Below are 26,588 nucleotides of genomic sequence, written 5' to 3' on the forward strand. Positions count from 1 at the left end.
GGGCCCCCATGACATGCGGCATGCATGTGGGGCCCCCTTGACATGTGGCACGTATTTGGGGCCCCCATGACATGCGGCATGCATTTGGGGCCCCCATGACATGCGGCGTGCACGTGGGGCCCCCATGACATGGGGCATGCATTTGGGGCTCCCATGACACGCGTCATGCATGTGGGGCCAACATGACATGAAATGTGGCATTCATGTGGGGCCCACATGACATGCGACATGCACGTGGGGCCCCCATGACATGCGTCACGTATTTGGGGTCCCCATGACATGTGGCATACATTTGGGGCCTCCATGACATGCGGCATGCATTTGGGGCCCCCATGGCATGCGGATTGCCGTGGGGACCCCATGACATGCACACGTATTTGGGGCTCCCCATGATATGCAGCATACTTTTGGGGCCCCCATGACATGCGTCATGCATTTGTGGCCCCCATGACATGCGGCATGCATGTGGAGCCTCCATAACATGGGTCATGCAATTGGGGCCCCCATGACATGCAGCATGAATTTGGGGGCCACATGCATGCCACGTGTCATGGGGGTCCCACATGCATGCCGCATGTCATGACATGCGGCATGCATGTGGGGCCCCCATGACACGCACCATGCATGTGGGACCCCATTATGCGGCACGTACTTGGGGCCCCTAAGACAAGCTGCATGCACGTGGGGCCCCCATAACATGCGCCATGCATATGGGCCCTCATGACATGCGGCACAAATTTGGGTCCCCCATGACATGCGCCATGCATTTGGGCCCCCCTGACAACCAGCATGCATGTGGGGCGCCCATGACATGCGGCATGCACGTGGGGCCCCTATGACATGCGGCACACATATATGGCCCTCATGACATACGGCATACATTTGGGGGCCCCATGACATGCGGCATGCATTTGGGGCCCCCATGACATGCAGCATGCACATGGGGCCCCATGACATGTGGCATGCATGTGGAGGTCCCATGACAGGCAGTATGCATTTGGGGCCCTAATGACATGCGGCATGCATTTGGGGCCTCCATGACATGTGGCATGCATTTGGGGCCCCCATGACATGTGGCATGCACATGGGGCCCCATGACATGCGGCATGCATTTGGGGCACCTATGTCATGCGGTATGCATGTGGGGCCCATGATATGCGGTATGCACATGTTCCCCCAATGACATGCGGTATGCATGTGGGCCCCATGGCATGTGGCATGCACATGGGGCCCCATGACATGCGGCATGCATTTTGGGCCCCAATGCCATGCGGTATGCACGTGGGGCCCAATGATATGCGGTATGCACGTGTTGCCCCCATTACATGCGGTATGCATGAGTGTCCCCCATGACATGCGGCATGAAATTGGTACCCCCATGACATTCGGCATGCACATGGGGCCCCATGACATGCGGCATGCACGTGGGGCCACATGACATGCGGCATGCATTTGGGGCACCTATGACATGCGGTATGCATGTGGGGCCCATGATATGCGGTATGCACATGTTCCCCCAATGACATGCGGTATGCATGTGGGCCTCATGGAATGTGGCATGCACATGGGGCCCCATGACATGCGGCATGCATTTTGGGCCCAATGCCATGCGGTATGCACGTGGGGCCCCATGATATGCGGTATGCACGTGGGGCCCCATGATATGCGGTATGCACGTGTTGCCCCCATTACATGCGGTATGCATGAGTGTCCCCCATGACATGCGGCATGAAATTGGCGCCATGACATGCGGCATGCACGTGGGGCCACATGACATGCGGCATGCATGTGGAGCTCCCATGACATGCAGTATGCATTTGGGGCCCCCATGACATGAGGCATGCATAGGGGGTCCCAATGACATGCGGTATGCACGTGGGTCCCCCATGACATGGGGCATGCATTTGGGGCCCCATGACTTGTGGAATGCACGTGGGGCCCCCATGAAATGCGGAAGGCACGTGGGGCCCCCATGACATACGGCATGAATTTGGGGCCCCAATGACGTTTGGCATACATTAGGGGCCCCCATGATATGCGGCATGCATTTGGGGCCCTCATGACATGCGGCATGCACGTTGGGCCCCCATGACATGTGGCATGCATTTGGGCCCCCGATGACATGCGGCATGCACGTGGGGCCCTCATGACATGCGGCATGCATTTGGGGAACCCATGACATGCGACATGCACGTGGGGGCCCCATGACATGCGGAATGCATGTGGCACTCTCATGACATGCGGCATGCATTTGGGGCCCCTATGACAAGCGGCATACATTTGGGGCCCCCATGACATGCGTCATGCATTTGGGGCCCCCATGACATGCGGCATACATTTGGGGCTCCCATGACATGCGGCATGCATTTGGGTCCCCCATGACATGCGGTATGCATGTGGAGCCCCCATGACAAGCGACATCTATCTGGGGCCTCCATGACATGCGGCATGAATTTGGGGCACCCATGACATGTGGCATGAACGTGGGCCACCATGACATGCGGTATGCACGTGGTGCCCCCATGACAAGCATCATCCATTTTGGGCCCCCATGGCACGCGGTTTGCATGTGGGACCCCCATTACATGTGGCATGCATGTGGGGCCCCCATGACATGCAGAATGCACGTGGGGGCCCCATGACATGCTGCATACATTTGGGGCCCCCATGACATGCGGCATGCATTTGGGGCCCCATGACATGCGGAATGCACGTGGGGGCCCCATGACATGCGGAATGCACATGGGGCCCCCATGACATGCGGCGTGCATTTTGGGCCCCATGACTTGAGGCATATATTTGGGGCCCCCATGACATGCGACATGCACGTGGGGCCCCCTTGATATGCGGCATGCATTTGGGGCCCCCATGACATGCGGCATGCATTTGGGGCCCCATGACATGCGGAATGCATGTGGGGGCCCCATGACATGCGGAATGCACATGGGTCCCCCTTGACATGCGGCATGCATGTGGGGCCCCCTTAACAAGCAGCATGCATTTAGGGCCCCCATGACATGAGGCATACATTTCGGGCCCCCATGACATGCGACATGCATTTGGGGCCCCATGACATGCAGAATGCATGTGGTGGCCTATGACATGCGGAAAGCACGTGGGGCCCCCATGACATGCGGCATGCATTTGTGGCCCCCATGACATCCGGCATGCATGTGGGGCCCCCTTGACATGCGGCATGCATTTGGGGTCCCCATGACATGCGGCATGCATTTGGGGCCCCCATTACATGCGGCGTCCCCCTTGACATGCGGCATCCACTTGGGGCCCCCATGATATGCGACACATACTTGGGTCCAACATGACATGCGCCATGCGTTTGGGGCCCTCATGACATGTGGCATGCACGTGGGGCCCCCATGACATGCGGCATGCATTTGGGCCACCCATGACATGCAACAAGCTTGTGGGGCCCTCATGACATGCGGCATGCATTTGGGGCCCCCATGACATGCGGCATGCATTTGGTCCTACAATGAGATGCGGCATTGTTGTGGGGCCCCCATGACATGGGACATGCATTTGGGGCCCGTATAACACCCGACATGCATGTGGGGACCCCATGACATGCAACATGCATGTGGAGCCCTGATGACATGCGCCTTGTATGTGGGGTCCCCATGACATGCGACATGCATGTGGAGCCCCCATGACATGCGGCACGTATTTGGGGCCCCCATGACATGCGGCATGCATTTGGGCCGCCAATGACATGCGGCATTGTTGTGGGGCCCCCATGACACGCGGCATGCATTTGGGGCCCGTATGACACCCGGCATGCATGTGGGGACCCCATGACATGCGGCATGCACGTGGGGCCCCCATGACATGAGGCACTTATTTATGGCCCTCATGACATGCGGCATACATTTGGGGCCCCCATGACATGCGGCATGCATTTGGGGCCCCATGACATGCGGAATGCACGTGGGGGACCCATGACATGCGGAATGCACATTGGGCCCCCATGACATGCGGCATGCATTTGGGGCCCCCATGACATGCGGCTTGCATGTGGGGCCCCCTTGACATGCGGCATGTACTTATGGCCCTCATGACATGCGGCATACATGTGGGGCCCCCATGACATGCGGCATGCATTTGGGGCCCCCATGACATGCGGCATACATGTGGGGGCCCCATGACATGCGGCATGCATTTTGGTCCCCCATGACATGCAGCACGTATTTATGGCCCTCATGACATGCTGCATACATTTGGGGCCCCAATGACATGCGACATGCATTTAGGTCCCCCATAACATGCGGTATGCATGTGGGGCCCCCATGACAAGCGGCATCCATCTGGGGCCTCCATGACATGCGGCATGCATTTGGGGCAACCATGACATGTGGCATGAACGTGGGCCCCCATGACATGACTTTCAGCACGTATTTGGGACCCCATGACATGTGGCACATATTTGGGGCCCCCTTGACATGCGGCATGTATTTATGGCACTCATGACATGCGGCATACATGTGGGGCCCCCATGACATGCGTCATGCATTTGGGGCCCCCACTGACATGCTGCATGTATTTATGGCCCTCATGACATGCGGCATACATGTGGGGCCCCCATGACATGCGGCATGCATTTGGGCCCCCGATGACATGCGGCATGCACGTGGGGCCCTCATGACATGCGGCATGCATTTGGGGAACCCATGACATGCGACATACACGTGGGGGCCCCATGACATGCGGAATGTATGTGGCACTCTCATGACATGCGGCATGCATTTGGGGCCCCTATGACAAGCGGCATACATTTGGGGCCCCCATGACATGCGTCATGCATTTGGGGCCCCCATGACATGCGGCATACATTTGGGGCTCCCATGACATGCGGCATGCATTTGGGTCCCCCATGACATGCGGTATGCATGTGGGGCCCCCATGACAAGCGGCATCTATCTGGGGCCTCCATGACATGCGGCATGCATTTGGGGCACCCATGACATGTGGCATGAACGTGGGCCACCATGACATGACTTTCGGCACGTATTTGGGGACCCCATGACATGCGTGATGCATTTGGGGTACCCATGACATGTGTCATGAATTTGGGTCCCCCATGACATGCAGTATGCACGTGGTGCCCCCATGACAAGCATCATCCATTTTGGGCCCCCATGGCACGCGGTTTGCATGTGGGACCCCCATTACATGTGGCATGCATGTGGGGCCCCCATGACATGCGGAATGCACGTGGGGGCCCCATGACATGCTGCATACATTTGGGGCCCCCATGACATGCGGCATGCATTTGGGGCCCCATGACATGCGGAATGCACGTGGGGGCCCCATGACATGCAGAATGCACATGGGGCCCCCATGACATGCGGCGTGCATTTGGGGCCCCCATGACATGAGGCATATATTTGGGGCCCCCATGACATGCGGCATGCACGTGGGGCACCCATGACATTCGGCATGCATTTGGGGACCGTAGGACACCCGGAATGCATGTGGGGACACCATGACAAGCGGCATGCATTTGGGCCCCCATGACATGCGGCATGCATTTGTGGCCCCCATGACATCCGGCATGCATGTGGGGCCCCCTTGACATGTGGCATGCATTTGGGGCCCCCATGACATGCGGCATGCATTTGGGGCCCCACGACATGCGGAATGCATGTGGGGGCCCCATGACATGCGGAATGCACATGGGTCCCCCTTGACATGCGGCATGCATGTGGGGCCCCCTTAACAAGCAGCATGCATTTGGGGCCCCCATGACTTGAGGCATACATTTGGGGCCCCCATGACATGCGACATGCATTTGGGGCCCCATGACATGCAGAATGCATGTGGTGGCCTATGACATGCGGAAAGCACGTGGGGCCCCCATGACATGCGGCATGCATTTGTGGCCCCCATGACATCCGGCATGCATGTGGGGCCCCCTTGACATGCGGCATGCATTTGGGGCCCCCATGACATGCGGCATGCATTTGGGGCCCCATTACATGCGGCGTCCCCCTTGACATGCGGCATGCACTTGGGGCCCCCATGATATGCGACACATACTTGGGTCCCCCATGACATGCGCCATGCGTTTGGGGCCCTCATGACATGTGGCATGCACGTGGGGCCCCCATGACATGCGGCATGCGTTTGGGGCCCTCATGACATGTGGCATGCACGTGGGGCCCCCATGACATGCGGCATGCATTTGGGCCACCCATGACATGCAACAAGCTTGTGGGGCCCTCATGACATGCGGCATGCATTTGGGGCCCCCATGACATGCGGCATGCATTTGGTCCTACAATGAGATGCGGCATTGTTGTGGGGCCCCCATGACATGGGGCATGCATTTGGGGCCCGTATAACACCCGACATGCATGTGGGGACCCCATGACATGCAACATGCATGTGGAGCCCTGATGACATGCGCCTTGTATGTGGGGTCCCCATGACATGCGACATGCATGTGGAGCCCCCATGACATGCGGCACGTATTTGGGGCCCCCATGACATGCGGCATGCATTTGGGCCGCCAATGACATGCGGCATTGTTGTGGGGCCCCCATGATACGCGGCATGCATTTGGGGCCCGTATGACACCCAGCATGCATGTGGGGACCCCATGACATGCGGCATGCACGTGGGGCCCCCATGACAAGCGGCACTTATTTATGGCCCTCATGACATGCGGCATACATTTGGGGCCCCCATGACATGCGGCATGCATTTGGGGCCCCATGACATGCGGAATGCACGTGGGGGACCCATGACATGCGGAATGCACATTGGGCCCTTATGACATGCGGCATGCATTTGGGGGCCCCATGACATGCGGCTTGCATGTGGGGCCCCCTTGACATGCGGCATGTACTTATGGCCCTCATGACATGCGGCATACATGTGGGGCCCCCATGACATGCGGCATGCATGTGGGGCCCCCATGACATGCGGCATGCATTTTGGTCCTCCATGACATGCAGCACATATTTATGGCCCTCATGACATGCTGCATACATTTTGGGCCCCCATGACATGCGACATGCATTTAGGTCCCCCATAACATGCGGTATGCATGTGGGGCCCCCATGACAAGCGGCATCCATCTGGGGCCTCCATGACATGCGGCATGCATTTGGGGCAACCATGACATGTGGCATGAACGTGGGCCCCCATGACATGACTTTCGGCACGTATTTGGGACCCCATTACATGTGGCACATATTTGGGGCCCCCTTGACATGCGGCATGTATTTATGGCACTCATGACATGCGGCATACATGTGGGGCCCCCATGACATGCGTCATGCATTTGGGGCCCCCACTGACATGCTGCATGTATTTATGGCCCTCATGACATGCGGCATACATGTGGGGCCCCCATGACATGCGGCATGCATTTGTGTCCCCATGACATGCGGCACATATTTATGGCCCTCATGCCATGCGGCATAAATTTGGGGCCCCCATGACATGCGGCATGCATTTGGGCCCCCATGACAAGCGGCATACATTTGAGGCCCCCATGACATGCGTCATGCATTTGGGGCCCCCATGACATGCGGCATGCATATGGGGCCCCCATGACATGCGGCATGCATGTGGAGCCCCATGACATGCGCCATGCATATGGGGCCCCATGTCATGCGGCACGTGTTTGGGGCCCCCATGACATGCACCATGCATTTGGGGACCTCATGGCATGCGGCATGCACGTGGGGCCCCCATGACATGCGGCATACATTTGGGGCACCCATGACATGCGACATGCATTTGGGACCTCATGGCATGCGGCATGCACGTGGGGCCCCCATGACATGCGGCATGCATTTGGGGCCCCCATGACATGCGGTATGCATTTGGTCCCCCATGACATGCGGCATGCACGTGGGGCCCCCATGACATGTAGCATGACTTTTGGGCCCCCATGACATGCACCATGCATGTGGGGCCCCTATGACATAAGGCATGCATTTGGGCCCCCAATGACATGCGGCATTGTTGTGGGGTCCCCATGGCATGCGGCATGCATTTGGGGCCCGTATGACACCCGACATGCATGTGGGGACCCCATGACATGCGACATGCATGTGGAGCCCCCATGACATGCGCCTTGTATGTGGGGTCCCCATGAAATGCGACATGCATTCGGGCCCCCAATGACATACGGCATTGTTGTGGGGCCACCATGACACGCGACATGCATTTGGGGCCCGTATGACACCCAGCATGCATGTGGGTACCACATGACATGCGGCATGCACGTGGGGCCCCCAAGACATGCGGCACATATTTATGGCCCTCATGACATGCGGCATGCATTTGGGGCCCCATGACATGCGGAATGCATGTGGGGGGGCCCATGATATGCAGAATGCACGTGGGGGCCCCATGATATGCAGAATTCACATTTGGCCCCCATGACATGCGGCTTGCATGTGGGGCCCCCTTGACATGCGGCATGTATTTATGGCCCTCATGACATGCGGCATACATGTGGGGCCCCCATGACATGCGGCATGCATTTGGGGCCCCCATGACATGCGGCATGTATTTATGGCCCTCATGACATGCGGCATACATGTGGGTCCCTCTTGACATGAGACATGCATTTGAGTCCCATGACATGCGGCACGTATTTATTGCCCTCATGACATGCGGCATACATTTGGGGCCCCCATGACTTGCGGCATGCATTTGGGTCCCCCATGACATGCGGTATGCATTTGGGGCCCCCATGACATGCGGCATGCATTTGGGGCCCCATGACATGCAACATGCATTTGGGGCCCCCATGTCATGCGGCATGCACTTGGGGGCCCCATGACAAGCGGAATGCACGTGGGGGCCGCATGACATGCGGAATGCACATGGGTCCCCCATGACATACGGCATGCATGTGGGGACCCCATGACATGCGACATGCATGTGGTGCCCCCATGACATGCGGCATGCACATGGGGCCCCATAACATACGTTATGCACTTGGGGCCACATAACATGCGGCATGCATTTGGGGCCCCCATGACATGCAGCATGCACATGGGGCCCCATGACATGCGGCATGCATGTGGAGGTCCCATGACAGGCAGTATGCATTTGGGGCCCCAATGACATGCGGCATGCATTTGGGGCCTCCATGACATGTGGCATGCATTTGGGGCCCCCATGACATGTGGCATGCACATGGGGCCCCATGACATGCGGCATGCATTTGGGGCACCTATGACATGCGGTATGCATGTGGGGCCCATGATATGCGGTATGCACATGTTCCCCCAATGACATGCGGTATGCATGTGGACCCCATGGCATGTGGCATGCACATGGGGCCCCATGACATGCGGCATGCATTTTGGGACCAATGCCATGCGGTATGCACGTGGGGCCCCATGATATGCGGTATGCACGTGTTGCGCCCATTACATGCGGTATGCATGAGTGTCCCCCATGACATGCGGCATGAAATTGGTACCCCCATGACATTCGGCATCCACATGGGGCCCCATGACATGCGGCATGCACGTGGGGCCACAAGACATGCGGCATGCATGTGGAGCTCCCAAGACATGCATTATGCATTTGGGGCCCCCATGACATGAGGCATGCATAGGGGTTCCCCATGACATGCGGTATGCACGTGGGTCCCCCATGACATGGGGTATGCATTTGGGGTACACATGATATGCGGCATGCATTTGGGGTACCCATGACAAGCGGCATGCATTTGGGTCACCCATGACATACGGCATGCATTTGGGGCCCCCCTGACATGTGGCATGCATTTGGGGCCCCCATGACATGTGGCATGCATGTGGGGCCCCCATGACATGCGGCATGCACGTGGGGCTTTCATGACATGCGGCATGCACGTGGGTCCCCCATGACATGTGGCATGCATGTGGGGCTACCATGACATGTTGCATGCATTTGGGGCCCCCATCACATGCAGCATGCATTTGGGGCCCCAGACATGCAGCATGCATTTGGGGCCCCCAATGAAATGTGGAATGCACGTGGGGCCCCCATGACATGCGACATGAATGTGTGACCCCCATGACATTCGGAATGCATTTGGGGCCCCTATGACACGCGGCATGCTTTTTTGGCCCCCATGACATGTGGCTTGCATTTGGGGCCCCCATGACATGTGGCATGCACGTGGGGCCTCCATGGTATGTAGAATGCATTTGGTGCCCCCATGACATGCTTCATGCATGTGGGGCCCAAATGACATGCGACATGCATTTGGGGTACCCAAGACATGCGGCATGCATGTTGGGCCCCCATGACATGCCTCAAGCACTTGGGGCCCCCATGTCATGCGGTATGCTCTTGGGGCCCCCATGACATGTGGCATGCATTTGGGGCCCCCATGACATGCGGCATGCTTTTGGAGCCACCATGACATGCGGCATGCATTTGGGGCCCCCATGACATGAGGCATGCACTTGGTGCCCCCATGACATGCGGCATGCATGTAGAGCCCCCATGACATGCGGAATGCACGTGGGGACCACATGACATGCGGCATGCATTTGGGGCCCCCATGACATGCAGCATACATTTGGGGCCCCCATGACATGCGGCATGCATGTGAGGCTCCATGACATGCATCATGAATGTGGGGCCCTATGACATGCACCAGGCATGTGGGGCCCTCATGAAATGTGGCACGTATTTGGGGCCCCCATGACATTTGGCATGCATGTGGGGCTACCATGACATGTGGCATGCATTTGGGTCCCCCATCACATGCAGCATGCATTTGAGGCCCCCATGACATGTAGCATGCATTTGGGGCCCCATGACATGCGGCATGCATGTGGGGCCCCTATGACATGGCCCATGCATTTGGTGCCCCCATGATATGTGGCACGTATTTGGGGCCCCCATGACATGCAGCATGCATTTTTGGCCACTGACATGCAGCATGCATTTGGGGCCCCCAATGAAATGTGGCATGCACGTGGGGCCTACATGACATGTGGCATGCATGTGGAGCCCCCATGACAAGGGGCATGCACGTGTGACCCCCATGACATGCGGCATGCATTTGGGGCCCCTATGACAAGCGGCATGTTTTTTTGGCCCCCATGACATGCGGCATGCATTTGGTCCTACAATGAGATGCGGCATTGTTGTGGGGCCCCCATGACATGGGGCATGCATTTGGGGCCCGTATAACACCCGACATGCATGTGGGGACCCCATGACATGCAACATGCATGTGGAGCCCTGATGACATGCGCCTTGTATGTGGGGTCCCCATGACATGCGACATGCATGTGGAGCCCCCATGACATGCGGCACGTATTTGGGGCCCCCATGACATGCGGCATGCATTTGGGCCGCCAATGACATGCGGCATTGTTGTGGGGGCCCCATGACACGCGGCATGCATTTGGGGCCCGTATGACACCCAGCATGCATGTGGGGACCCCATGACATGCGGCATGCACGTGGGGCCCCCATGACATGCGGCACTTATTTATGGCCCTCATGACATGCGGCATACATTTGGGGCCCCCATGACATGCGGCATGCATTTGGGGCCCCATGACATGCGGAATGCACGTGGGGGACCCATGACATGCGGAATGCACATTGGGCCCTTATGACATGCGGCATGCATTTGGGGCCCCCATGACATGCGGCTTGCATGTGGGGCCCCCTTGACATGCGGCATGTACTTATGGCCCTCATGACATGCGGCATACATGTGGGGCCCCCATGACATGCGGCATGCATGTGGGGCCCCCATGACATGCAGCACATATTTATGGCCCTCATGACATGCTGCATACATTTTGGGCCCCCATGACATGCGACATGCATTTAGGTCCCCCATAACATGCGGTATGCATGTGGGGCCCCCATGACAAGCGGCATCCATCTGGGGCCTCCATGACATGCGGCATGCATTTGGGGCAACCATGACATGTGGCATGAATGTGGGCCCCCATGACATGACTTTCGGCACGTATTTGGGACCCCATGACATGTGGCACATATTTGGGGCCCCCTTGACATGCGGCATGTATTTATGGCACTCATGACATGCGGCATACATGTGGGGCCCCCATGACATGCGTCATGCATTTGGGGCCCCCACTGACATGCTGCATGTATTTATGGCCCTCATGACATGCGGCATACATGTGGGGCCCCCATGACATGCGGCATGCATTTGTGTCCCCATGACATGCGGCACATATTTATGGCCCTCATGCCATGCGGCATAAATTTGGGGCCCCCATGACATGCGGCATGCATTTGGGCCCCCATGACAAGCGGCATACATTTGAGGCCCCCATGACATGCGTCATGCATTTGGGGCCCCCATGACATGCGGCATGCATATGGGGCCCCCATGACATGCGGCATGCATGTGGAGCCCCATGACATGCGCCATGCATATGGGGCCCCATGTCATGCGGCACGTGTTTGGGGCCCCCATGACATGCACCATGCATTTGGGGACCTCATGGCATGCGGCATGCACGTGGGGCCCCCATGACATGCGGCATACATTTGGGGCACCCATGACATGCGACATGCATTTGGGACCTCATGGCATGCGGCATGCACGTGGGGGCCCCATGACATGCGGCATGCATTTGGGGCCCCCATGACATGCGGTATGCATTTGGTCCCCCATGACATGCGGCATGCACGTGGGGCCCCCATGACATGTAGCATGACTTTTGGGCCCCCATGACATGCACCATGCATGTGGGGCCCCCATGACATAAGGCATGCATTTGGGCCCCCAATGACATGCGGCATTGTTGTGGGGTCCCCATGGCATGCGGCATGCATTTGGGGCCCGTATGACACCCGACATGCATGTGGGGACCCCATGACATGCGACATGCATGTGGAGCCCCCATGACATGCGCCTTGTATGTGGGGTCCCCATGAAATGCGACATGCATTCGGGCCCCCAATGACATACGGCATTGTTGTGGGGCCACCATGACACGCGACATGCATTTGGGGCCCGTATGACACCCAGCATGCATGTGGGTACCACATGACATGCGGCATGCACGTGGGGCCCCCAAGACATGCGGCACATATTTATGGCCCTCATGACATGCGGCATGCATTTGGGGCCCCATGACATGCGGAATGCATGTGGGGGGGCCCATGATATGCAGAATGCACGTGGGGGCCCCATGACATGCAGAATTCACATTTGGCCCCCATGACATGCGGCTTGCATGTGGGGCCCCCTTGACATGCGGCATGTATTTATGGCCCTCATGACATGCGGCATACATGTGGGGCCCCCATGACATGCGGCATGCATTTGGGGCCCCCATGACATGCGGCATGTATTTATGGCCCTCATGACATGCGGCATACATGTGGGTCCCTCTTGACATGAGACATGCATTTGAGTCCCATGACATGCGGCACGTATTTATTGCCCTCATGACATGCGGCATACATTTGGGGCCCCCATGACTTGCGGCATGCATTTGGGTCCCCCATGACATGCGGTATGCATTTGGGGCCCCCATGACATGCGGCATGCATTTGGGGCCCCATGACATGCAACATGCATTTGGGGCCCCCATGTCATGCGGCATGCACTTGGGGGCCCCATGACAAGCGGAATGCACGTGGGGGCCGCATGACATGCGGAATGCACATGGGTCCCCCATGACATACGGCATGCATGTGGGGACCCCATGACATGCGACATGCATGTGGTGCCCCCATGACATGCGGCATGCACATGGGGCCCCATAACATACGGTATGCACTTGGGGCCACATAACATGCGGCATGCATTTGGGGCCCCCATGACATGCAGCATGCACATGGGGCCCCATGACATGCGGCATGCATGTGGAGGTCCCATGACAGGCAGTATGCATTTGGGGCCCCAATGACATGCGGCATGCATTTGGGGCCTCCATGACATGTGGCATGCATTTGGGGCCCCCATGACATGTGGCATGCACATGGGGCCCCATGACATGCGGCATGCATTTGGGGCACCTATGACATGCGGTATGCATGTGGGGCCCATGATATGCGGTATGCACATGTTCCCCCAATGACATGCGGTATGCATGTGGACCCCATGGCATGTGGCATGCACATGGGGCCCCATGACATGCGGCATGCATTTTGGGACCAATGCCATGCGGTATGCACGTGGGGCCCCATGATATGCGGTATGCACGTGTTGCGCCCATTACATGCGGTATGCATGAGTGTCCCCCATGACATGCGGCATGAAATTGGTACCCCCATGACATTCGGCATCCACATGGGGCCCCATGACATGCGGCATGCACGTGGGGCCACAAGACATGCGGCATGCATGTGGAGCTCCCAAGACATGCATTATGCATTTGGGGCCCCCATGACATGAGGCATGCATAGGGGGTCCCCATGACATGCGGTATGCACGTGGGTCCCCCATGACATGGGGTATGCATTTGGGGTACACATGATATGCGGCATGCATTTGGGGTACCCATGACAAGCGGCATGCATTTGGGTCACCCATGACATGTGGCATGCATGTGGGGCCCCCATGACATGCGGCATGCACGTGGGGCTTTCATGACATGCGGCATGCACGTGGGTCCCCCATGACATGTGGCATGCATGTGGGGCTACCATGACATGTTGCATGCATTTGGGGCCCCCATCACATGCAGCATGCATTTGGGGCCCCAGACATGCAGCATGCATTTGGGGCCCCCAATGAAATGTGGAATGCACGTGGGGCCCCCATGACATGCGACATGAATGTGTGACCCCCATGACATTCGGAATGCATTTGGGGCCCCTATGACACGCGGCATGCTTTTTTGGCCCCCATGACATGTGGCTTGCATTTGGGGCCCCCATGACATGTGGCATGCACGTGGGGCCTCCATGGTATGTAGAATGCATTTGGTGCCCCCATGACATGCTTCATGCATGTGGGGCCCAAATGACATGCGACATGCATTTGGGGTACCCAAGACATGCGGCATGCATGTTGGGCCCCCATGACATGCCTCAAGCACTTGGGGCCCCCATGTCATGCGGTATGCTCTTGGGGCCCCCATGACATGTGGCATGCATTTGGGGCCCCCATGACATGCGGCATGCTTTTGGAGCCACCATGACATGCGGCATGCATTTGGGGCCCCCATGACATGAGGCATGCACTTGGTGCCCCCATGACATGCGGCATGCATGTAGAGCCCCCATGACATGCGGAATGCACGTGGGGACCACATGACATGCGGCATGCATTTGGGGCCCCCATGACATGCAGCATACATTTGGGGCCCCCATGACATGCGGCATGCATGTGAGGCTCCATGACATGCATCATGAATGTGGGGCCCTATGACATGCACCAGGCATGTGGGGCCCTCATGAAATGTGGCACGTATTTGGGGCCCCCATGACATTTGGCATGCATGTGGGGCTACCATGACATGTGGCATGCATTTGGGTCTCCCATCACATGCAGCATGCATTTGAGGCCCCCATGACATGTAGCATGCATTTGGGGCCCCATGACATGCGGCATGCATGTGGGGCCCCTATGACATGGCCCATGCATTTGGTGCCCCCATGATATGTGGCACGTATTTGGGGCCCCCATGACATGCAGCATGCATTTGTGGCCACTGACATGCAGCATGCATTTGGGGCCCCCAATGAAATGTGGCATGCACGTGGGGCCTACATGACATGTGGCATGCATGTGGAGCCCCCATGACAAGGGGCATGCACGTGTGACCCCCATGACATGCGGCATGCATTTGGGGCCCCTATGACAAGCGGCATGTTTTTTTGGCCCCCATGACATGCGGCATGCATTGGGGGCATCCATGACATGCGGCATGCACTTGGGGGCCCAAGACATGCGGTATGCACGTGGAGCCCCATGACATGCGGTATGCATTTGGTGCCTCCATGACATGCGGCATGCATGTGGGCCCCCATGACATGCGGCATGCATGTGGGGCCCCATGACATGCGGCATGCACATGGGGCCACATGACATGCGGCATGCATATGGAGATCACATGACAGGCAGTATGCATTTGGGGCCCCCATGACATTCGGCATGCATTTGGGGCCTCCATGACATGTGGCATGCATTTGAGGCCCCCATGACATGTGGCATTCACATGGTGCCCCATGACTTGCGACATGCACGTGTTGCCCCCATGACATGCATTATGCATGTGGGCCCCCATGACGTGTGGCATGCACATGGGGCCCCATGACATGCAGCATGCATTTGGGGCCCCAATGACATGCGTTATGCACGTGGGGCCCCATGATATGCGGTATACACGTGTTGCCCCAATGATATGTGGTATGCATGTGGGTCCCCCATGACATGCGGCATGCATGTGGAGCTCCCATGACATGCAGTATGCATTTGTGGCCTTATGACATGAGTCGAACTTTGGGGGTCCCCATGACATGCGGTATGCACGTGAGGCCCCCATGACATGCACTTTGCATTTGGGGCCCCCATGACATGCAGCATGCATGTGGGGCCCCCATGACATGTGGCATGCACGTGGTACCCCCAGGACATTCGGCATGCACATGGGGCCCCATGACATGCGGCATGCACATGGGGCCCCCATGACATGAGGCATGCATTTAGGGTCCCCATGGCATGCGGCATGCATTTTGGGTTCTCAAGACAAGCAGCATGCATTTGGGAACCCCATGACATGGAACATGCATTTGGGGTACCCATGACATATGGCATGCATTTGGGGCCCCCATGACATGCGGCATGCACATGGGTCCCCCATGACATGTGGCATGCATGTGGGGCCCCCATGACATGCGGCATGCACGTGGGGCACCCACGACATGAGGCATGCATTTGGGGCCCCCATGACATGAGGCATGCATTTGGGGCCCCTATGACATGCGGCATGCGTTCTTGGCCCTCATGACAAGCGGCTTGCACCTGGGGCCCCATGACATGTGCTATGCACGTGGAGCCCCATGACATGCGGTATGCATGTGGTGCCGCCATGACATGCGGCATGCATGTTGGCCCAAATGACATGTGGCATGCATGTGGGTCCGCCATGACATGCGGCATACGGGTGGGACCCCCATGACATGCGACATGCACATGGGGCCCCATGACCTGCTGCATGCACTTGGGGCCACATGACATGCGGCATGCATTTGGGGTACACGTGACATGAGGCATGCATTTGGGCCCCCCTTGACATGAGGCATGCATGTGGGGCCACCATGACATGTGGCATGCATTTGGGGTACCCGTGACATGCGGCATGCACGTGGGACCCCTTTGACATTCAGCATGCACATGGGGCCCCATGACATGCGGCATGCACGTGGGGCCCCCTTGATATGCGGCATGCATTTGGAGCCCCCTTGACAAGCGGCATGCACGTGGGGCCCCAATGACATGCGGAATGCATGTGGGGCCCCTTATGACATGCGGCATGCGCGTGGGGCCCTCATGACATGTGACATGCATTTGGGGTAATCGTGACATGCACCGTGCACTTAGGGGCCGCCTTGACATGCAGAATGCACGTGTTGCAACCATGACATGTGTCATGCACGTGGGGCACCCATGACATGCGACATGCACGTGGGGCCCCCATGACTTGCGGCATACATTTGGGGCCCCCATGACATGCGGCATGCATTCGGGGTCCAATGACAAGCGGCATGCAAGTGGGGCCCCCGTGACATGCAGCATGCTCGTGGGGCCCCATGATATGCGGTATGCACGTGTTGCCCCCATGACAAGCGGTATGCATGTGGGCCCCCATGACATGCGGCATGCATTTGGGGCCTCCATGACATACGGCATGCATTTGGCCCAATGACAAGCGTCATGCAAGTGGGGCCCCCATGACATGCGGCATGCAAGTGGAGACGCCATGACATGCGGCATGCACGTGGGGCCCCCATGAAATGCGGCAGTCATTTGTGGCCCCTATGAAATGCGGCATGCATTTGGGCCCCCATGACTTGCGGCATGCACCTGGGGCCCCCATGACATGGGGCATGCATTTGGGGCCCCCTTGACATGCTGCATGCATTTAGCGCCCCCATGACATGCGGCATACATTTGGGGCCCCCATAACATGCATCATGCATTTGGGGCCCCCATGACATGTGACACGTATTTATGTCCCTCATGACATGTGACTTGCATTTGGGGTACTTGTGACCTGCGCCGTGCACTTTTGGCCCGCCTTCACATGCAGCATGCACGTGGAGCAACCATGACCTATCGCATGCACGTGGGGCACCCATGACATGCGGCATGCACGTGGGTCCCCCATGACATGCGGCATGCCTTTGGGGACCACATGACATGAATCATGCATTTGGGGACCCCATGAAATGCGGCAAGCACATGGGCCCCCCATGACATGGGGCATGCATTTGGGGCCCCCATGACATGCGGCATGCACGTGGGGCCCCCATGACATGTGGCACGTATTTGGGGCTCCCATGATATGCGGCAAACATTTAGGGCCCCCATAACATGCGGCATGCATTTGGGGCCCCATGACATGCGGCATGCATTTGGGACCCCATGACATGCGGCATGCACGTGGTGCACCCATGACATGTGGCATGCATTTGGGCCCCCCCCCCCATGACATGCGGCATGCATGTGGGGCTACGATGACATGTGGCATACATTTGGGCCCCCCTTGACATGATGAATGCACGTGGGTCCCCCATGACATGCGGCATGCATGTGGGGCCCACATGACATGCGCCATGCATGTGAGGCTCCCATGACATGCGACATGTATTTGGGGCCCCCAAGACAAGCGGCATGCACGTGGGGCCCCCATAACATGCGCCATGCATGTGGGCCCTCATGACATGCGGCATGCATTTGGGGACCCCATGACATGCGGCAGGAATTTGGGGCCCCCATGACATGCGGCATGCACGTGGTGCCCCCATGAAAGGGGGCATGCATTTTGGGCTCCCATGACATGTGGCATGCATGTGGGACCCAAATGACATGCGACAAGCATTTGGGGCTCCCATGACATGCGGCATGCATTTGGGGCTCCCATGACACGAGTCATGCATGTGGGGCCAACATGACATGACATGTGCCATTCATGTGGGGCCCACATGACATGCGACATGCACGTGGGGCCCCCATGACATGCGTCACGTATTTGGGGTCCTCATGACATGCGGCATGCACGTGGTGCCCCCATGAAAGGGGGCATGCATTTTGGGCTCCCATGACACGCGGCATGCATGTGGGGCCCCCATGACATGTGGCATGCATGTGGGACCCAAATGACATGCGGCAAGCATTTGGGGCTCCCATGACATGCTGCATGCATTTGGGACCCCCATGACATGCGGCATGCACATTGGGCCCCCATGACATGGGACATGCGTTTGGGGTCCCCATGACTCGAGGCATGCATGTGGGGCCCCCATGACATGCGGCATGCATGTGGGGCCCCCTTGACATGTGGCACGTATTTGGGGCCCCCATGACATGCGGCATGCATTTGGGGCCCCCATGACATGCGGCGTGCACGTGGGGCCCCCATGACATGGGGCATGCATTTGGGGCTCCCATGACACGCGTCATGCATGTGGGGCCAACATGACATGAAATGTGGCATTCATGTGGGGCCCACATGACATGCGACATGCACGTGGGGCCCCCATGACATGCGTCACGTATTTGGGGTCCCCATGACATGTGGCATACATTTGGGGCCTCCATGGCATGCGGATTGCCGTGGGGACCCCATGACATGCACACGTATTTGGGGCTCCCCATGATATGCAGCATACTTTTGGGGCCCCCATGACATGCGTCATGCATTTGTGGCCCCCATGACATGCGGCATGCATGTGGAGCCTCCATAACATGGGTCATGCAATTGGGGCCCCCATGACATGCAGCATGAATTTGGGGGCCACATGCATGCCACGTGTCATGGGGGTCCCACATGCATGCCGCATGTCATGACATGCGGCATGCATGTGGGGCCCCCATGACACGCACCATGCATGTGGGACCCCATTATGCGGCACGTACTTGGGGCCCCTAAGACAAGCTGCATGCACGTGGGGCCCCCATAACATGCGCCATGCATATGGGCCCTCATGACATGCGGCACGAATTTGGGTCCCCCATGACATGCGCCATGCATTTGGGCCCCCCTGACAACCAGCATGCATGTGGGGCGCCCATGACATGCGGCATGCACGTGGGGCCCCTATGACATGCGGCACACATATATGGCCCTCATGACATACGGCATACATTTGGGGCCCCCATGACATGCGGCATGCATTTGGGGCCCCCATGACATGCAGCATGCACATGGGGCCCCATGACATGTGGCATGCATGTGGAGGTCCCATGACAGGCAGTATGCATTTGGGGCCCTAATGACATGCGGCATGCATTTGGGGCCTCCATGACATGTGGCATGCATTTGGGGCCCCCATGACATGTGGCATGCACATGGGGCCCCATGACATGCGGCATGCATTTGGGGCACCTATGTCATGCGGTATGCATGTGGGGCCCATGATATGCGGTATGCACATGTTCCCCCAATGACATGCGGTATGCATGTGGGCCCCATGGCATGTGGCATGCACATGGGGGCCCCATGACATGCGGCATGCATTTTGGGCCCCAATGCCATGCGGTATGCACGTGGGGCCCAATGATATGCGGTATGCACGTGTTGCCCCCATTACATGCGGTATGCATGAGTGTCCCCCATGACATGCGGCATGAAATTGGTACCCCCATGACATTCGGCATGCACATGGGGCCACATGACATGCGGCATGCATTTGGGGCACCTATGACATGCGGTATGCATGTGGGGCCCATGATATGCGGTATGCACATGTTCCCCCAATGACATGCGGTATGCATGTGGGCCTCATGGAATGTGGCATGCACATGGGGCCCCATGACATGCGGCATGCATTTTGGGCCCAATGCCATGCGGTATGCACGTGGGGCCCCATGATATGCGGTATGCACGTGGGGCCCCATGATATGCGGTATGCACGTGTTGCCCCCATTACATGCGGTATGCATGAGTGTCCCCCATGACATGCGGCATGAAATTGGCACCATGACATGCGGCATGCACGTGGGGCCACATGACATGCGGCATGCATGTGGAGCTCCCATGACATGCAGTATGCATTTGGGGCCCCCATGACATGAGGCATGCATAGGGGGTCCCCATGACATGCGGTATGCACGTGGGTCCCCCATGACATGGGGCATGCATTTGGGGCCCCATGACTTGTGGAATGCACGTGGGGCCCCCATGAAATGCGGAAGGCACGTGGGGCCCCCATGACATACGGCATGAATTTGGGGCCCCAATGACGTTTGGCATACATTAGGGGCCCCCATGATATGCGGCATGCATTTGGGGCCCTCATGACATGCGGCATGCACGTTGGGTCCCCATGACATGCGGCATGCATTTGGGCCCCCGATGACATGCGGCATGCACGTGGGGCCCTCATGACATGCGGCATGCATTTGGGGAACCCATGACATGCGACATGCACGTGGGGGCCCCATGACATGCGGAATGCATGTGGCACTCTCATGACATGCGGCATGCATTTGGGGCCCCTATGACAAGCGGCATACATTTGGGGCCCCCATGACATGCGTCATGCATTTGGGGCCCCCATGACATGCGGCATACATTTGGGGCTCCCATGACATGCGGCATGCATTTGGGTCCCCCATGACATGCGGTATGCATGTGGAGCCCCCATGACAAGCGACATCTATCTGGGGCCTCCATGACATGCGGCATGCATTTGGGGCACCCATGACATGTGGCATGAACGTGGGCCACCATGACATGCGGTATGCACGTGGTGCCCCCATGACAAGCATCATCCATTTTGGGCCCCCATGGCACGCGGTTTGCATGTGGGACCCCCATTACATGTGGCATGCATGTGGGGCCCCCATGACATGCGGAATGCACGTGGGGGCCCCATGACATGCTGCATACATTTGGGGCCCCCATGACATGCGGCATGCATTTGGGGCCCCATGACATGCGGAATGCACGTGGGGGCCCCATGACATGCGGAATGCACATGGGGCCCCCATGACATGCGGCGTGCATTTGGGGCCCCCATGACATGAGGCATATATTTGGGGCCCCCATGACATGCGACATGCACGTGGGGCCCCCTTGATATGCGGCATGCATTTGGGGCCCCCATGACATGCGGCATGCATTTGGGGCCCCATGACATGCGGAATGCATGTGGGGGCCCCATGACATGCGGAATGCACATGGGTCCCCCTTGACATGCGGCATGCATGTGGGGCCCCCTTAACAAGCAGCATGCATTTAGGGCCCCCATGACATGAGGCATACATTTCGGGCCCCCATGACATGCGACATGCATTTGGGGCCCCATGACATGCAGAATGCATGTGGTGGCCTATGACATGCGGAAAGCACGTGGGGCCCCCATGACATGCGGCATGCATTTGTGGCCCCCATGACATCCGGCATGCATGTGGGGCCCCCTTGACATGCGGCATGCATTTGGGGCCCCCATGACATGCAGCATGCATTTGGGGCCCCATTACATGCGGCGTCCCCCTTGACATGCGGCATGCACTTGGGGCCCCCATGATATGCGACACATACTTGGGTCCAACATGACATGCGCCATGCGTTTGGGGCCCTCATGACATGTGGCATGCACGTGGGGCCCCCATGACATGCGGCATGCATTTGGGCCACCCATGACATGCAACAAGCTTGTGGGGCCCTCATGACATGCGGCATGCATTTGGGGCCCCCATGACATGCGGCATGCATTTGGTCCTACAATGAGATGCGGCATTGTTGTGGGGCCCCCATGACATGGGGCATGCATTTGGTGCCCGTATAACACCCGACATGCATGTGGGGACCCCATGACATGCAACATGCATGTGGAGCCCTGATGACATGCGCCTTGTATGTGGGGTCCCCCTGACATGCGACATGCATGTGGAGCCCCCATGACATGCGGCACGTATTTGGGGCCCCCATGACATGCGGCATGCATTTGGGCCGCCAATGACATGCGGCATTGTTGTGGCGCCCCCATGACACGCGGCATGCATTTGGGGCCCGTATGACACCCGACATGCATGTGGGGACCCCATGACATGCGGCATGCACGTGGGGCCCCCATGACATGCGGCACTTATTTATGGCCCTCATGACATGCGGCATACATTTGGGGCCCCCATGACATGCGGCATGCATTTGGGGCCCCATGACATGCGGAATGCACGTGGGGGACCCATGACATGCGGAATGCACATTGGGCCCCCATGACATGCGGCATGCATTTGGGGCCCCCATGACATGCGGCTTGCATGTGGGGCCCCCTTGACATGCGGCATGTACTTATGGCCCTCATGACATGCGGCATACATGTGGGGCCCCCATGACATGCGGCATGCATTTGGGGCCCCCATGACATGCGGCATACATGTGGGGGCCCCATGACATGCGGCATGCATTTTGGTCCCCCATGACATGCAGCACGTATTTATGGCCCTCATGACATGCTGCATACATTTGGGGCCCCCATGACATGCGACATGCATTTAGGTCCCCCATAACATGCGGTATGCATGTGGGGCCCCCATGACAAGCGGCATCCATCTGGGGCCTCCATGACATGCGGCATGCATTTGGGGCAACCATGACATGTGGCATGAACGTGGGCCCCCATGACATGACTTTCAGCACGTATTTGGGACCCCATGACATGTGGCACATATTTGGGGCCCCCTTGACATGCGGCATGTATTTATGGCACTCATGACATGCGGCATACATGTGGGGCCCCCATGACATGCGTCATGCATTTGGGGCCCCCACTGACATGCTGCATGTATTTATGGCCCTCATGACATGCGGCATACATGTGGGGCCCCCATGACATGCGGCATGCATTTGGGCCCCCGATGACATGTGGCATGCACGTGGGGCCCTCATGACATGCGGCATGCATTTGGGGAACCCATGACATGCGACATGCACGTGGGGGCCCCATGACATGCGGAATGTATGTGGCACTCTCATGACATGCGGCATGCATTTGGGGCCCCTATGACAAGCGGCATACATTTGGGGCCCCCATGACATGCGTCATGCATTTGGGGCCCCCATGACATGCGGCATACATTTGGGGCTCCCATGACATGCGGCATGCATTTGGGTCCCCCATGACATGCGGTATGCATGTGGGGCCCCCATGACAAGCGGCATCTATCTGGGGCCTCCATGACATGCGGCATGCATTTGGGACACCCATGACATGTGGCATGAACGTGAGCCACCATGACATGACTTTCGGCACGTATTTGGGGACCCCATGACATGCGGGATGCATTTGGGGTACCCATGACATGTGTCATGAATTTGGGTCCCCCATGACATGCAGTATGCACGTGGTGCCCCCATGACAAGCATCATCCATTTTGGGCCCCCATGGCACGCGGTTTGCATGTGGGACCCCCATTACATGTGGCATGCATGTGGGGCCCCAATGACATGCGGAATGCACGTGGGGGCCCCATGACATGCTGCATACATTTGGGGCCCCCATGACATGCGGCATGCATTTGGGGCCCCATGACATGCGGAATGCACGTGGGGGCCCCATGACATGCGGAATGCACATGGGGCCCCCATGACATGCGGCGTGCATTTGGGGCCCCCATGACATGAGGCATATATTTGGGGCCCCCATGACATGCGGCATGCACGTGGGGCCCCCATGACATTCGGCATGCATTTGGGTCACCCATGACATACGGCATGCATTTGGGGCCCCCCTGACATGTGGCATGCATGTGGGGCCCCCATGACATGCGGCATGCACGTGGGGCTTTCATGACATGCGGCATGCACGTGGGTCCCCCATGACATGTGGCATGCATGTGGGGCTACCATGACATGTTGCATGCATTTTGGGCCCCCATCACATGCAGCATGCATTTGGGGCCCCAGACATGCAGCATGCATTTGGGGCCCCCAATGAAATGTGGAATGCACGTGGGGCCCCCATGACATGCGACATGAATGTGTGACCCCCATGACATTCGGAATGCATTTGGGGCCCCTATGACACGCGGCATGCTTTTTTGGCCCCCATGACATGTGGCTTGCATTTGGGGCCCCCATGACATGTGGCATGCACGTGGGGCCTCCATGGTATGTAGAATGCATTTGGTGCCCCCATGACATGCTTCATGCATGTGGGGCCCAAATGACATGCGACATGCATTTGGGGTACCCAAGACATGCGGCATGCATGTTGGGCCCCCATGACATGCCTCAAGCACTTGGGGCCCCCATGTCATGCGGTATGCTCTTGGGGCCCCCATGACATGTGGCATGCATTTGGGGCCCCCATGACATGCGGCATGCTTTTGGAGCCACCATGACATGCGGCATGCATTTGGGGCCCCCATGACATGAGGCATGCACTTGGTGCCCCCATGACATGCGGCATGCATGTAGAGCCCCCATGACATGCGGAATGCACGTGGGGACCACATGACATGCGGCATGCATTTGGGGCCCCCATGACATGCAGCATACATTTGGGGCCCCCATGACATGCGGCATGCATGTGAGGCTCCATGACATGCATCATGAATGTGGGGCCCTATGACATGCACCAGGCATGTGGGGCCCTCATGAAATGTGGCACGTATTTGGGGCCCCCATGACATTTGGCATGCATGTGGGGCTACCATGACATGTGGCATGCATTTGGGTCTCCCATCACATGCAGCATGCATTTGAGGCCCCATGACATGTAGCATGCATTTGGGGCCCCATGACATGCGGCATGCATGTGGGGCCCCTATGACATGGCCCATGCATTTGGTGCCCCCATGATATGTGGCACGTATTTGGGGCCCCCATGACATGCAGCATGCATTTGTGGCCACTGACATGCAGCATGCATTTGGGGCCCCCAATGAAATGTGGCATGCACGTGGGGCCTACATGACATGTGGCATGCATGTGGAGCCCCCATGACAAGGGGCATGCACGTGTGACCCCCATGACATGCGGCATGCATTTGGGGCCCCTATGACAAGCGGCATGTTTTTTTGGCCCCCATGACATGCGGCATGCATTGGGGGCATCCATGACATGCGGCATGCACTTGGGGGCCCAAGACATGCGGTATGCACGTGGAGCCCCATGACATGCGGTATGCATTTGGTGCCTCCATGACATGCGGCATGCATGTGGGCCCCCATGACATGCGGCATGCATGTGGGGCCCCATGACATGCGGCATGCACATGGGGCCACATGACATGCGGCATGCATATGGAGATCACATGACAGGCAGTATGCATTTGGGGCCCCCATGACATTCGGCATGCATTTGGGGCCTCCATGACATGTGGCATGCATTTGAGGCCCCCATGACATGTGGCATTCACATGGTGCCCCATGACTTGCGACATGCACGTGTTGCCCCCATGACATGCATTATGCATGTGGG

This window comes from Phyllobates terribilis, unplaced genomic scaffold (genome assembly GCF_046119375.1).
Source record: "Phyllobates terribilis strain yellow unplaced genomic scaffold, ASM4611937v1 Scaffold_16__1_contigs__length_26959993, whole genome shotgun sequence".
Classification (NCBI taxonomy): Eukaryota; Metazoa; Chordata; class Amphibia; order Anura; family Dendrobatidae; genus Phyllobates; species Phyllobates terribilis.